This window comes from Nicotiana sylvestris, chromosome 7 (genome assembly GCF_000393655.2).
Source record: "Nicotiana sylvestris chromosome 7, ASM39365v2, whole genome shotgun sequence".
NCBI classification, from domain to species: domain Eukaryota; kingdom Viridiplantae; phylum Streptophyta; class Magnoliopsida; order Solanales; family Solanaceae; genus Nicotiana; species Nicotiana sylvestris.
This window is the reverse complement of record NC_091063.1, coordinates 99959785-99972741: the sequence shown is the minus strand read 5'-3', so window position 1 is coordinate 99972741 and position 12957 is coordinate 99959785.

Here is a 12957-nt window from a genome sequence, read left to right as displayed (position 1 = left end):
GCCCATAAAAGGACCGCATGTTCAAGCCTTTGATGACAAAATCCAAGAACGGTTGGCTTGGGGTGAAAAGGAAAAGGGTACAAAGCAACTATTCATGCCTTAGAAGAAAGCTTGAGGAACCTCAATTTGGAGAAAGACTTACAAGCACAAGAAGCATAAGGTGAAAAGAAGAGTCTGATTTGCGAGAATAAGGCTCTCCGCACCCAGTTTCAACAGATGAAGAAAGCCTCTGAAGCGCCAGTGAGAAGTTGGAAAGATCAGAAAATCATTTCCAATCTGATGGAAAAGATGCAAGATTATGACTCCATTTTGGCAAGAACCAAAAAGGCGTTAGATAAAGCTAAGGAAAAAATCATACAGTTGAATGAGGAGGCCAAATCTAGTAAAAAACACCAAGTGATGAGATTTGAAGAAGAAATGGCTCAATTCGAGAAAGAGAAGGATCATTGGGTACGTTCAAAGGCTCAGCTCCATGCACAATTGGAAGAAATAAGAAGGTACAACAGAGAACATCAGTATGCAGATATTGATAGGGAGATAGCACATGAAAGACTCGAGCATGCCAGACTTCGAGCTCAATTGGAGTCAGCTTTAGACCGCGGGGGCCACATAAGAGATATAGCCACCAATCGCCAACAGCAATTGCAAAACCAAGACCAAAATCTCTAAGATTTCAGAGCACAAATCCATGATTTGGGTGTTTATACTTCTCAATGTTATGTGAAATGCCAGGGGATGGATTATGAAAGGTTCTTGGAGCATGCGCCTACTTTTTCCCGTCATCTTGCAGTAGAGATAGAGAGGATGTACTGTACATTAGGGGGTCAGTAGGGTCAAGCTCCACCGTGAGCAGATGTTCCAGTGATTGAAAGAAAAAGATTGTGGAGTGAAGAATAGTCATAATTGTTGAAACTTTTCATATAATAGTCATATTTTAGTTTGAGTACATGTCGAGTCTTTAAAACCATTTTCTTAAAGTATTGTCCAAATGTAATGTCATTTATGTCTTTGTACTGTTTCGTTTGTTAAAATAAATAAAAGTAATAATAATTGTTTCCACCAGAACTACGCTTGGTCTGATTCATGCAGGGTCATGATACGTAGGCAATCTTCATAAGATTCGACCATAACCAAAAGAAAAGAATAAAATGAAAAAATGGGAGGGAAATAAAAGATAGACGTGAGTGACAATAAAAGGGAAAGGTCAGGAAAAGTTGGGATGACACAAGCAACCGAGCAAATACATGGTAGAAATGACTAATTGCCTAGATGCATTGCATCCCTATGTGTGGTTGTTTATTTGTTAAAACTCTGATCACTAACAAGTTTGGTTTTTGTTCCAGAATTCAAGCAGTTAGTACACCTAAGCATACTGGCAACCCACCCCTACTAAACCAGATCCAAAGGAGAAATAATCATGTCTATCCCAGATGTAGACACCAGTGTCATTGAAGGAGGAGAGTTGGACGTTAACGCCATAAAAGAAGAGATGTACAAATTAAAACAACAAATGGCCGAAATGTATCAAGCTTGGGCTAAAGGACAACCGCCATCCGCCTACCCAGCTAACCCTACCTTCACTCCACCACCGTCTCAAACTCAGGATCATCCTGCCACCGATCTATCCCCGAGCTTTCCCATTTACCAACACTACCGGGGAACCACTTCTCATACACCACAATCTCCACCCCCTAAACCAATTCCATACCCTCCTCCACCAGTAACTCCTGTCTTCGTAGCACCTCCACCAGCTACACTCCACAAATCTCCTAGCGAGCCTATGTTCCAAGCGCAGGACAACCAATACTACCCCTCGGAGCCCACTTTCAAAGCTCTAGAAACCCATTCCTATACTCCTCGCTTTGACCTCCAGATAGAAGCTGATAAACCAGTCAAAAATACCGAAAAAGAAGAGATGTTCAAGAAACTTAAAAGCTTAGAACAATCATTCAGAGACATGCGGGGGTTGGGAGGGCAAGTCAGCATGGCCTAGAAGGACATATGTCTGTTCCCGAATGTGCAATTACCGGCAGGTTTCAAGATGCCCAAGTTCGATCTATACAACGGTCATGGTGATCCAATAGCCCACTTGAGGGGTTTTTGCAGCAAGATGAGGGGAGCTGGAGGAAAAGATGAATTGTTATTGGCTTACTTCAGTCAGAGTTTGAGTGGATCAACATTGGAATGGTATACCCGCCAGGATTATGGGAGATAGTACACATGGGATGATCTGGCGCAAACATTTGCTTGTCACTTCCAATACAATCTTGAGATCATTCCAGATCGACTGTCCTTGACTAAACTTGAGAAGAAGCACAGTGAAAGCTTCAGAGAATATGGTTTCTGATGGAGGGAGCAAGCAGCAAGAGTAGATCCCCCAATGAAGGAAAGTGAGATGGTAGATTACTTCCTACAGATTTTGGAACCTACTTACTATGGCCATTTGGTCTCAGCTATGGGAAAGTCATTCAACGAAGTAGTAAAGATGGGGGGCATGGTAGAAGAAGGCCTCAAGTCGAATAAAATCATGAGCTATTCGGCTATCAAAGCGACTACTCAGGCTATTCAGGGTGGCATAGGAGGGATTGGGAAGAAGAAGAGAGAGGAAGCAGCAATGGTTGATTCAGGAACTTGGTCCGGATCCAGAGGTTCACCTTACCACTACAATCAACCTCGACCCCACCAACAAACTTATCACCACAATCCACCCCAACACTACTATTCCCTACCAGAACCTCATTTTTCCGTCCACCATGCACAAGCATACAACCAACCTCCTGCCCACACTCAATGGCATACTCCCGTCCTACAAAATACTTATCCACATCCACGAGCCTACCAAAGCACTCCCAGACCAAGTTTTCAGCCTAGTCAAGCATTCACGGGTGAAAGGTTGCAGAAAAAGAAAACCTTTACTCCATTGGGAGAATCATACACCAGTCTATTCCACAGGCTAAAACAGCTAGATATGCTAAGGTCGATATAGTCCAAACTGCCAAATCCTCCTCCAAAGAATCTTGACTATACTGTCAGTTGTGAGTATTGTTCTGGTACACCGGGTCATGATACAGAAAAGTGCTGGCACTTGAAAAGTGCGATACATGACCTTATTGATACCAAAAAATTGAATTTCAAGCTCTCGAGGCGCCCAATATTAACAGGTATCCAATGCCAGCCCACCAGGAGGCAAATATGATCGAAATAGTGCATGCGGAGGGGGAGCCCAAGAAGCCATCACAGACCGTCATGATGATTCGGTCTAGTAGAGTCAAGATAGATGAACAATCAGCAGGTGAGAAGTTGGTGATCATGCCAAGCAAAAAGAGGGTTGAGCCATCTGTGGTAGTTAAAAAGGGGTCTTTAAGCAAAGTTGCGACGAAACAGGAAGGGGCAAAGGTGATTGTACAAGGAGCGGCCAGCAAACCCGTCATAATCGTGGAAGGTGCCCGTGCAGATCATGTTATTATCAAGCCGGTAACCCAGTTACCAATAATCAACAGCAAGGCTATTCCATGGAATTAAGAACGGGTAACAGTGATGTACAAAGGGAAGGAAGTCAAAGAAGAAATCTGTAAAGTACATGGTTTGACTCTCTCGGGAAGGTGTTTTACTCCCGACGAGTTAAGAAGAGCTAAACATAATCCAGTGCTAGTAAAGAAATCCGTAACTGAAGAAGAAGCAGAAGGATTCTTGAGAAAGATGAAGCTACAGGACTACTCTATCATGGAACAATTAAGAAAGACGCCTGCTCAAATTTCCCTATTGTCATTATTGATACATTCGGATGAGCATCGTCAAGCTTTAATGAAGATCTTGAATGAGGCGCACGTTCTCATAAGATCTCCATGAATCACTTGGAAAAAATAGCCAACAAAATCTTCGAAGCAAACAGAGTCACGTTTTCCGATTATGAATTGCCCGTAGATGGTACTGAGCACAACAGAGCTCTTTACCTCACAGTAAAATGTGAGAACTCTGTGGTGACCCGGGTATTGGTTCACAACGGGTCAAGCGCAAACATCTGTCCTCTCTCTACTCTAAGTAAGTTGAAAATAGAAGATGAGAGGATCCATAAAAACAGTATTTGTGTGCGGGGATTTGATAGTAGAGGTAAAGATTCAGTTGGGGACATAGTGCTGGAGCTGACGATATGGCCAGTTGAGTTCACAATAGAGTTTAAAGTGCTGGATATAGTTGTTTCCTATAATTTGTTGTTGGGTCAACCATGGATCCACGCCGCTAAAGCAGTCCCATCAACACTACACCAGGTAGTCAAATTTGAATGGGATAGACAAGAAATAGTTGTGCATGGGGAAGACAGTTTATGTGCTCGCAGCAATGCCATTGTACCGGTCATTGAAGTGGAAGATGACCAGGGACCATGGGTCTACCAGGTTTCTGACACGATATTGGTAAAGAAAGTTCCGGAGGGGAAATACATTCCAAATCCAAAGATAACCGCCGCATCAGTCATAGTAGCCTATGAGATGTTGAAGAATGGTTTTGTACTCGGTAAAGGTTTGGGCTCATCTTTGCAAGGCATCATACAGCCGGTGTCCCTTCCCGAAATCATGGGAACATTTGGTTTGGGATTCAAGCCCACTGCTGCAGACATAAGAAAGGCCATAAAGCTAAAACAGAAGGCATGGGTCCTTTCAAAGCCAGTCCCACGTCTTTCCAAATCATTTGTCAAGTCCGGTGCCAAAAGTCGCCCAGTAACAGCAATTCCCAGTTTTGTGACTGATCCTGAGAAGGAGTTAATTGAATGATTTGAGAAGTTGTTCGACAGTGTGAACATGGTGGAAATTGGGGAGGGTTCTAGCAACGCGGAAGTGCAATTTGTCGGGCCAAAAACAAAGCTTAACAATTGGAAGGCTGCTCCTCTCCCCACTCGGAAGGAATCTTGGTAGTTTATTTTGAGTTTCCTTCAGTTTGTCTGGGTTATTCCAGGGTTGTAATCCAGATTTTTTATCTTTCAATCTGTTTGAAGTGTGCAAACCTTGTTATCTTTCATCATTCAATGAAATGCAGTTTCCCTTTGTTTATCATTCCTGATAGTTTTTCTTTTATTTTTCTTTTTTTTTGTACAGTTCTTTTTACGCTGGTTCTAATGACATGACATGCATGAGGAATCCTCAGCCCAGTCTTAAAAATCAATCTAATTCTGAAATAATAGATCAAGAGGTAGATTGTGACTATGAATCAGAATACGATGAAGATGAAGCCTTCGAAGAGATTAGTAAGGAGTTAATTCACTTCGAAGAAAAACCCAAACCCAACCTGAATGAAACAGAAACTGTCAATTTAGGGGGCACAGACAATATCAGAGAAACTAAAATAAGTGTCCATCTCGATCCAAAGATCCGGGAAGAGTTAATCAAAGCACTCATCGAATACAAAGATGTTTTTGCATGGTCGTATGACGACATGCCGGGTTTGAGCACTGATTTAGTGGTCTACACATTGCCTACTGATCAAGCGTTTCCTCCCGTCAAGCAAAAGTTGAGGAAATTCAAAGTGTGATGATTAAAGAAGAAATCACCAAGCAGTTGGATGCAAAGGTTATTCAGGTCACTCGATATCCTGTTTGGTTGGCTAATGTCGTGCCTGTTCCGAAGAAGGACGGCATGATCAGAGTATGCGTCGATTACCGCAATCTCAACAAAGTAAGCCCAAAGGATAACATCCCACTACCTAATATCCATATTATGATCGATAATTGTGCCAAGTGTGAGATTGGATCTTTTATGGATTGTTACGCAGGGTATCATCAGATTCTAATGGATGAAGAATATGCAGAAAAAACGACATTCATCACACCATGGGGAACTTACTGCTACCGGGTAATGCCATTTGGTTTGAAGAACGCCGGGGCAACTTACATGAGAGCAATGACTACGGTGTTTCATGATATGATACACAAGGAGATTGAGGTATACGTAGATGATGTGATAATATAATCAAAGCATCAGGCCGACCACATTGGGTATTTAAGGAAATTCTTCCTGAGACTTCTCAAGTACAACCTCAAGCTTAACCCTGCCAAGTGTGCATTTGGTGTTCCATCCTGAAAGCTGTTGGGATTCATAGTCAGCCGGTGAGGCATCAAGTTGGACCTATCAAAGATCAAAGCCAATTAAGAATTGCCACCTCCGAGGAACAAAATCGAAGTGATGAGTCTTGAACTACATTAGCAGGTTTATTGCTCAGCTCACGACAACATGTGAGCCTATTTTCAAATTGCTGAAGAAGGATGTTGTGGTCAAATGGACTGATGAGTGTCAAGAAGCATTTGATAAGATAAAAGGATACTTGTCAAACCCACCTGTGCTGGTTCCGTCAGAACCAGGAAGACCTTTGATTCTTTACTTAATAGTCTTGGAAAATTTATTTGGCTGTGTATAGGGGCAGCATGACATCACCGGCAGAAAGGAACATGCCATCTACTATCTTAGCAAGAAGTTCACGGATTATGAAGTTAAGTACACTCATCTGGAAAAGACATGTTGCGCCCTAACTTGGGTGGCTCAAAAATTGAAACATTATTTGTCATCCTACCCTACTTACCTCATTTCACGCTTGGATCCGTTGAAGTATATCTTTCAAAAGCCTATGCCGATAGGGAGACTTGCGAAGTGGCAGATCTTGCTCACAAAGTTTGACATCATCTATGTGACCCGGACTGCTATGAAAGCCCAAGCATTGGCCGATCATTTAGCCGAAAACCCGGTCAATAAAGATTACGAGCCATTGAGAACTTATTTTCCCGATGAAGAAGTGATGCATATCGATGAACTGGAGCAAATTGAAAAACTAGGCTGGAAACTTTTCTTTGATGGGGCTACCAACATGAAAGGAGTTGGAATAGGAGCTGTGCTTATTTCTGAAACATGGCATCACTATCCTATTACGGCTTAGCTTCGGTTTTATTGCACCAACAATATAGCTGAGTATGAAGCCTGTATTTTAGGTATAAGGCTAGCTACAGACATGAATATCCAGGAAGTCTTGGTCTTGGGAGACTCGGATCTTCTGGTACATCAAATTCAAGGAGAATGGGAAATGCGAGATTTGAAGCTCATACTGTACCGACAATGTTTGCATGATCTTTGTCAACGGTTTCGATCAGTGGAGTTCAGGCATATTCCAAGGGTCCATAATGAGGTCACCGATGCTTTGGCTACCCTGGCGTCAATGTTGCACCATCCGAACAAAGCTTATATTGATCCTCTGCATATTCAAGTCCAAGATTAGCATACTTATTGTAACATGATTGAAGAAGAAATTGATGGTGAACCATGGTTCCATGATATCAGGGAGTATATCAGAATGGGGATATATCCAGTGCAAGCCACAGGGGATCAAAAGAGAACGATTCGACGGTTGGCAAGTGGATTCTTCTTAAGTGAAGGAGTTTCGTATAAAAGAACACCAGACCTTGGATTATTAAGATATATAGATGCTAGACAAGCTACGACTGTCATGTTCGAAGTATATTCAGGTGTTTGCGGACCACATATGAGCGGATATGTACTGGCAAAGAAAATTCTCCTAGCAGGTTATTATTGGCTCACCATAGAGCGAGATTGTATCAGTTTTGTGCGCAAATGTCATCAGTGCCAAATACATGGAGATTTGATTCATTCTCCACCATTAGAATTGCACACAATGTCAGCACCATGGCCCTTCGTTGCTTGGGGCATGGATGTCATTGGACAAACTGAGCCAGCAGCATCCAACGGGCACAGGTTCATTCTGGTAGCCATTTATTATTTCACCAAGTGGGTTGAGGCCAAAACTTTAAATCGGTGACCAAGAAAGCAGTGGTCGATTTTGTTCACTCAAATATCATATGTCGATTCGGAATCCCAAAGGTGATCATCACAGATAATGGTGCTAATCTTAACAGTAACTTGATGGAAGAGGTATGTCAACAGTTTAAGATTACACATCGCAATTCTACCCCATATCGTCCCAAGGCGAATGGAGCAGTTGAAGCAGCCAACAAAAATTTAAAGAAGATACTTTGGAAAATGGTAGAAGGTTCGAGGAAATGGCACGAAAAATTACCATTTGCGTTGTTGGGATATTGCACTACTATCCGTACTTCGGTAGGTGCAACTCCTTGTTTGTTGGTATATGGCACTGAAGCAGTAATACCTGCATAAGTTGAAATCCCTTCCCTTCGGATTGTCGCTAAGGCTAAGATTGATGATGATGAGTGGGTCAAAACCCGTTTGGAGCAGTTGAACTTGATTGATGAAAAACGATTGGCAGCAATATGTCATGGCTAGTTATATCAAAAGAGAATAGCAGGAGCATACAACAAAAGGGTGCGTCCCCGAAAATTTGAACTGGGTCAGCAAGTGCTGAAACGTATCCTTCCACATCAGGTTGAAGCAAAAGGCAAGTTCGCCCCGAATTGGCAAGGGCCATTTATTGTAACCAGAGTATTGTCCAATGGTGCTCTATGTTTAACAGATATCTAAGGAAAATACATGGACATAGCCATCAATTCCGATGCAGTCAAGAGATATTATGCATGATTTCTTTGTTATAATTGTTGATTGTTTGTACTTGGCATTGTTTTGAAGATTGAAATGACAGAGGAAATTTGTTCTTCTATCTAAACACTTTACGCTTTGTTCCCCCTTTTGATCCTTATTTATTTCTTTCATACCCCTCTTTTGGAATCAATAACGAAAAAGAGAGAAAATAAAGAAAAAGAGAAAAGAGAAAACAAAAGAAGTGAAAAGAGAAAGTATAACAACAAGGAAATTCAGGTGTGAACTACGTTTGACCTGATTCCTGTTAAGGATATGTAGGCAGCCTTACGACTCAGTCATAATAAAATAAAATATCAAAAGATCCCCAAGCAAGGAACTGGGGCAGAAGTTGTGATTGTAATAAGAAATGTGATTCCAAAAGTTGTAATTCTGACCCATTTGAAGTTATTTTGAGCCCGTTTTATACCTTTTTCTTCCAAACATATCCAAGAACCCACATTGCTGTCCAAAGAAAGACCTCCCGATCAGTCTTCGAGAGATTCCAAGTCAAGCAATCTAAAGATAATTCATATCAGGGGCAACACTCCGGTTTAAGCAAGAGAAATCAAAAAATGAGAGAGTCTTATTGGTGAAAACCCTCATGGGCACCATGAGGCGACGAAAGCCGAGAAATCAAAACAAAATGAGAGAGTCTTATTGGTGAAAACCTTCGTGGGCACCATAAGGCGACAAGGAATTGAGGAACAAACAAATAAGAGAGGTTTGTCGGTGAAAACCCTTCAGGGCACTGCAAGTGTAACAAGGTCTGTAAGTTGGCGGAAAGAGATTGGTTAAATAGACTGGGTTGATTAATCCAAAATGTATACCATGATCATTGGCGCCAGTGAATCCACTCAGATAAGTTTCTTTTCCTATCTCTAACAGTCATCCAAATTTGGATTTTCTTCTTTATTTTTAATTCTCAAAATCGTCGCATTTCATTGTTGTTAATTTTTACTCCTCTAAAGCTCTTCCAAGGTTAGCCTTGTTCCAACAAATAGGAAGGAATGTCAAAGTGTACTACCAGATTCAAAATTGCACAAACCAAAATACGGCTAGGACATGTTGGAGATAGTATGATGAAAAAAGGGACCTAGGGTGTAAGCAAAGGTTAAATCGGTGGAATGGTTCAGTAATGTCATGTGAGATGTATGGTTACGAATAAAAGAGTCAGAAGTGAAAAACAACTGTTGGGGATACTGCAGCGGATCAGTCAGAAGGTCAAAACAGTCCTTTTGACCAATTCAAGGCAGTTTGTTGAAGCAAAGAATGGCAAAGAGAAAACCATCCCTAGCAAGAATGCCACAACTAACCACCACGTTTTAAACTGACAAGATTTTCTTTGATTTGAAACAGGGGCAAAAATGGCATTTATTTCAGGAAACACCCTGTAAGGAAAGCAAGTACCATGCAGGTTTGATCGTATAAATTCTCAGGACCATCCTGGAAAATAGGACTTAGTTTAAAATTCAAAACAATCATGAGTAGCATAATTTAGCACAAATGCACCCCAAAGGATTATAAGTGGAACTCCGAAGTTTGCATGCTTGAGATACATTTTGGACATTACCCCAAGAGGCCTCGGAATTCAGCAAAACTTGGGAGACCCACATAGCCCCGGTCTCTCGGGCTGGCAAAATGTTAAAATATATATATACATACATACATATATATATATATATATATATAATAAAAAAATAAAAAAAATAAAAACACCATTTTTTCCACCCTTTTCCCCAAGAAGAAACACCATCATTTCCCACATTTTCCCCCGATTTAATTGGAAGTTTCCAGGACCCTCCTGAATAATGGGACGTAGCTTAAGAAATTCCATTAAATAGCAAGATGTAGCATAAGTTCTGCCATAAAGAGGTATAATTTCGCTTAAAATTGTCACTCTTAAGATAAGAGTTGATTTTAGATTCTCAGGACCCTCCTGGATAATGGTATTTAATTTGAAAACGTCAAGACCCTCATGGATAATGGGACTTAGCTTTAATTCAAAACATTCATGAATACAAGATCTAACATAAGCTCTACTTCGTGAAAATATAAATTGGTATGAAGTTTTCATTCTTAAGACAAGACTCAATTCGAAATTTCAGGACCCTCCTAGAAAATGGGACCTAGGTTAAACTCCAAAACGATCATAAGTAGTAAATATAGGACAAATGTGCACCAAAAGGAATATAAGTTGGCTTCAAAGTTTGCATAAGAGTTTTCAGGACCCACCTGAATAATGGGACATAACTTTAAGCATTCCACTAGATAAGTAAGTGTTGTTATAAGAGAGTACAATTTAGCCGTAAAATTGTCACACTTAAGATAAGACTTGATTTTTGATTGCAGGACCCTCTTGAATAATGAGACGTAGTTTAAAACTGATTCGGATAACAAGATTTAGCGGAAGTTATACCTTTAAAAGATATAGCTTAGATTTAAAAATTGTCGTTTAGTTAAGAGTTGTCAGTACCCCCCTGGATAATGGGACCTAGCTTTCAAATTCTTAGTAATATTTGGTAATATGATTCTGTTTAACACTCACAGATGCGCCCAGCTACCAAACTGGGGCAGCAAATTTTCTTTTGTTTTGTCTATTTTTGTTGAAATCAGGCGTCCACCTAGAGAACAAGGAAAATAGTTGAAATATCAGCAATCAGGCGTCCACCTGGAGAACAAGGAACAACAGTTGAAGTATTAGCAATCAGGCATCCACCTGGAGAACAAGGTACAACAGTTGAAGTATCAGCAATCAGGCGTCCACCTGGAGAACAAGGAAAAACAGTTGAAGATTCAGTAATCAGGCGTCCACCTGGAGAACAAGGAACAACAGGTCAAGTTTCAGCAATCAGGCACCCACCTGGAGAGCAAGGGAATACATTCGAGTTCAGCAAACAGGTGCCCACCTGGAGAGCAAGGGAATACAATTCAAGTTTAGCAATCAGACGCCCGCCTGAAGAATAGAGAAAAGGAAACAATAGTCAAAGGAAGACATTTAAAAGGTTCAGCAATCAGGTACCCGCCTGGAAGATAGGGAAAGCATCTAAAAAAATACAATTCAAGTCAGCAACAAAGGAACTTCTAAAGAAAATACAAGTCAACAAGGCAACAACAGTTACAAGACCATGTTTGAAAATAAATCTTTGTAAAGGATAGATTATAGCTTAGTCTAGCTTCTTCATTTTTGTCTTGGTGTAATAAGGAGGTCAGTAAGCAGTATCAGCAACAGCAGCAACAACAACAGTAAAATCACAGCTTCATGGTAGTCCTAGCTACCGAAAACTTCCCGAACTACATTGACCTGATTCCTTTATAGCCAAGGATATGTAGGAAACCTTTGAAGCAGAGGTTCAGTCAAATCTTTCAAAAATGCTTCCCACGGAGTATTCAAACGGGCAAAAATCGCTCGTATCCGCTCACTTTATCTTTGCACAAAAACTCTTCGTGTTTTCGGACAAACAGGGGCAGCTGTGAGCACGTGAGTTTTTCCTCACAAGAATTACTCCAAAAAGAATTCCCAAAATTAGATTTGTATCTAATTATTTGCTAAAATTAGGAATTACTATGCAATTTGCTTGAGTGTTTGCATATTTTGTGCATATTTAATTAATGCATTGAAAATACAAACAATATAGCATCTACATTTAGAATTTAGTTTTGCATTTTTAGATTAATTAAGTAAATTGTTGCTTTACAAGAAATGGAAAAAAAATAGTTTATTTTGCTTTTAATTTTAGTCTTGAATTTTAGTAATTTTTCCTTTAATTGATACTTAATTTAATCATGGTAATTATAATTTGAAGTCTAGTTAATTTAATAAGATAATTTAATCAGGGATTAATTTAGGTTTGTATTTTAATTTTAGTTTAAAAATATTTTTAAAAAAAAATCAAAAAATGAAAAAAAAAGAATAAGAAATCCATTTGGGGCCACATTTAATTAAAAAATTCCAGACCCAAGTCGTTTTACCCTAGTCCAGCCCAAACCCAGCCAAAAAACTAGCCCAGACCCGTCCCAACCCGATCCGCCCCTTTACAATTCAAACGACGTCGTTTTACCACTCATTCATCTGAGCCGTTGATTTAATTTCATCCAACGGCTAAGATTCTGCCCCTTACCCGCCTTACCTGAATCTTACCCGTTTCATCTGAGACCGATCCGGTCTCTAACCCACTCAAACAATGTCGTTCCTATTAAGTGATTGATCCAAGCCGTTGATCTCATTTGATCAAACGGCCTGGATCCAATTCCATCCCAGTATATATATATCATCTCCCTCACCCCAAACCCTATATACCAGCCGCCACCATTCCCCCGCCTTCCGGTGGCGGCGGGGACTCCTACCCACTTGAAAATAACACCCCAAGACCCTCTACGTCCCCTCGTCCCCAATTTGTAGTTAGTTTCCCTC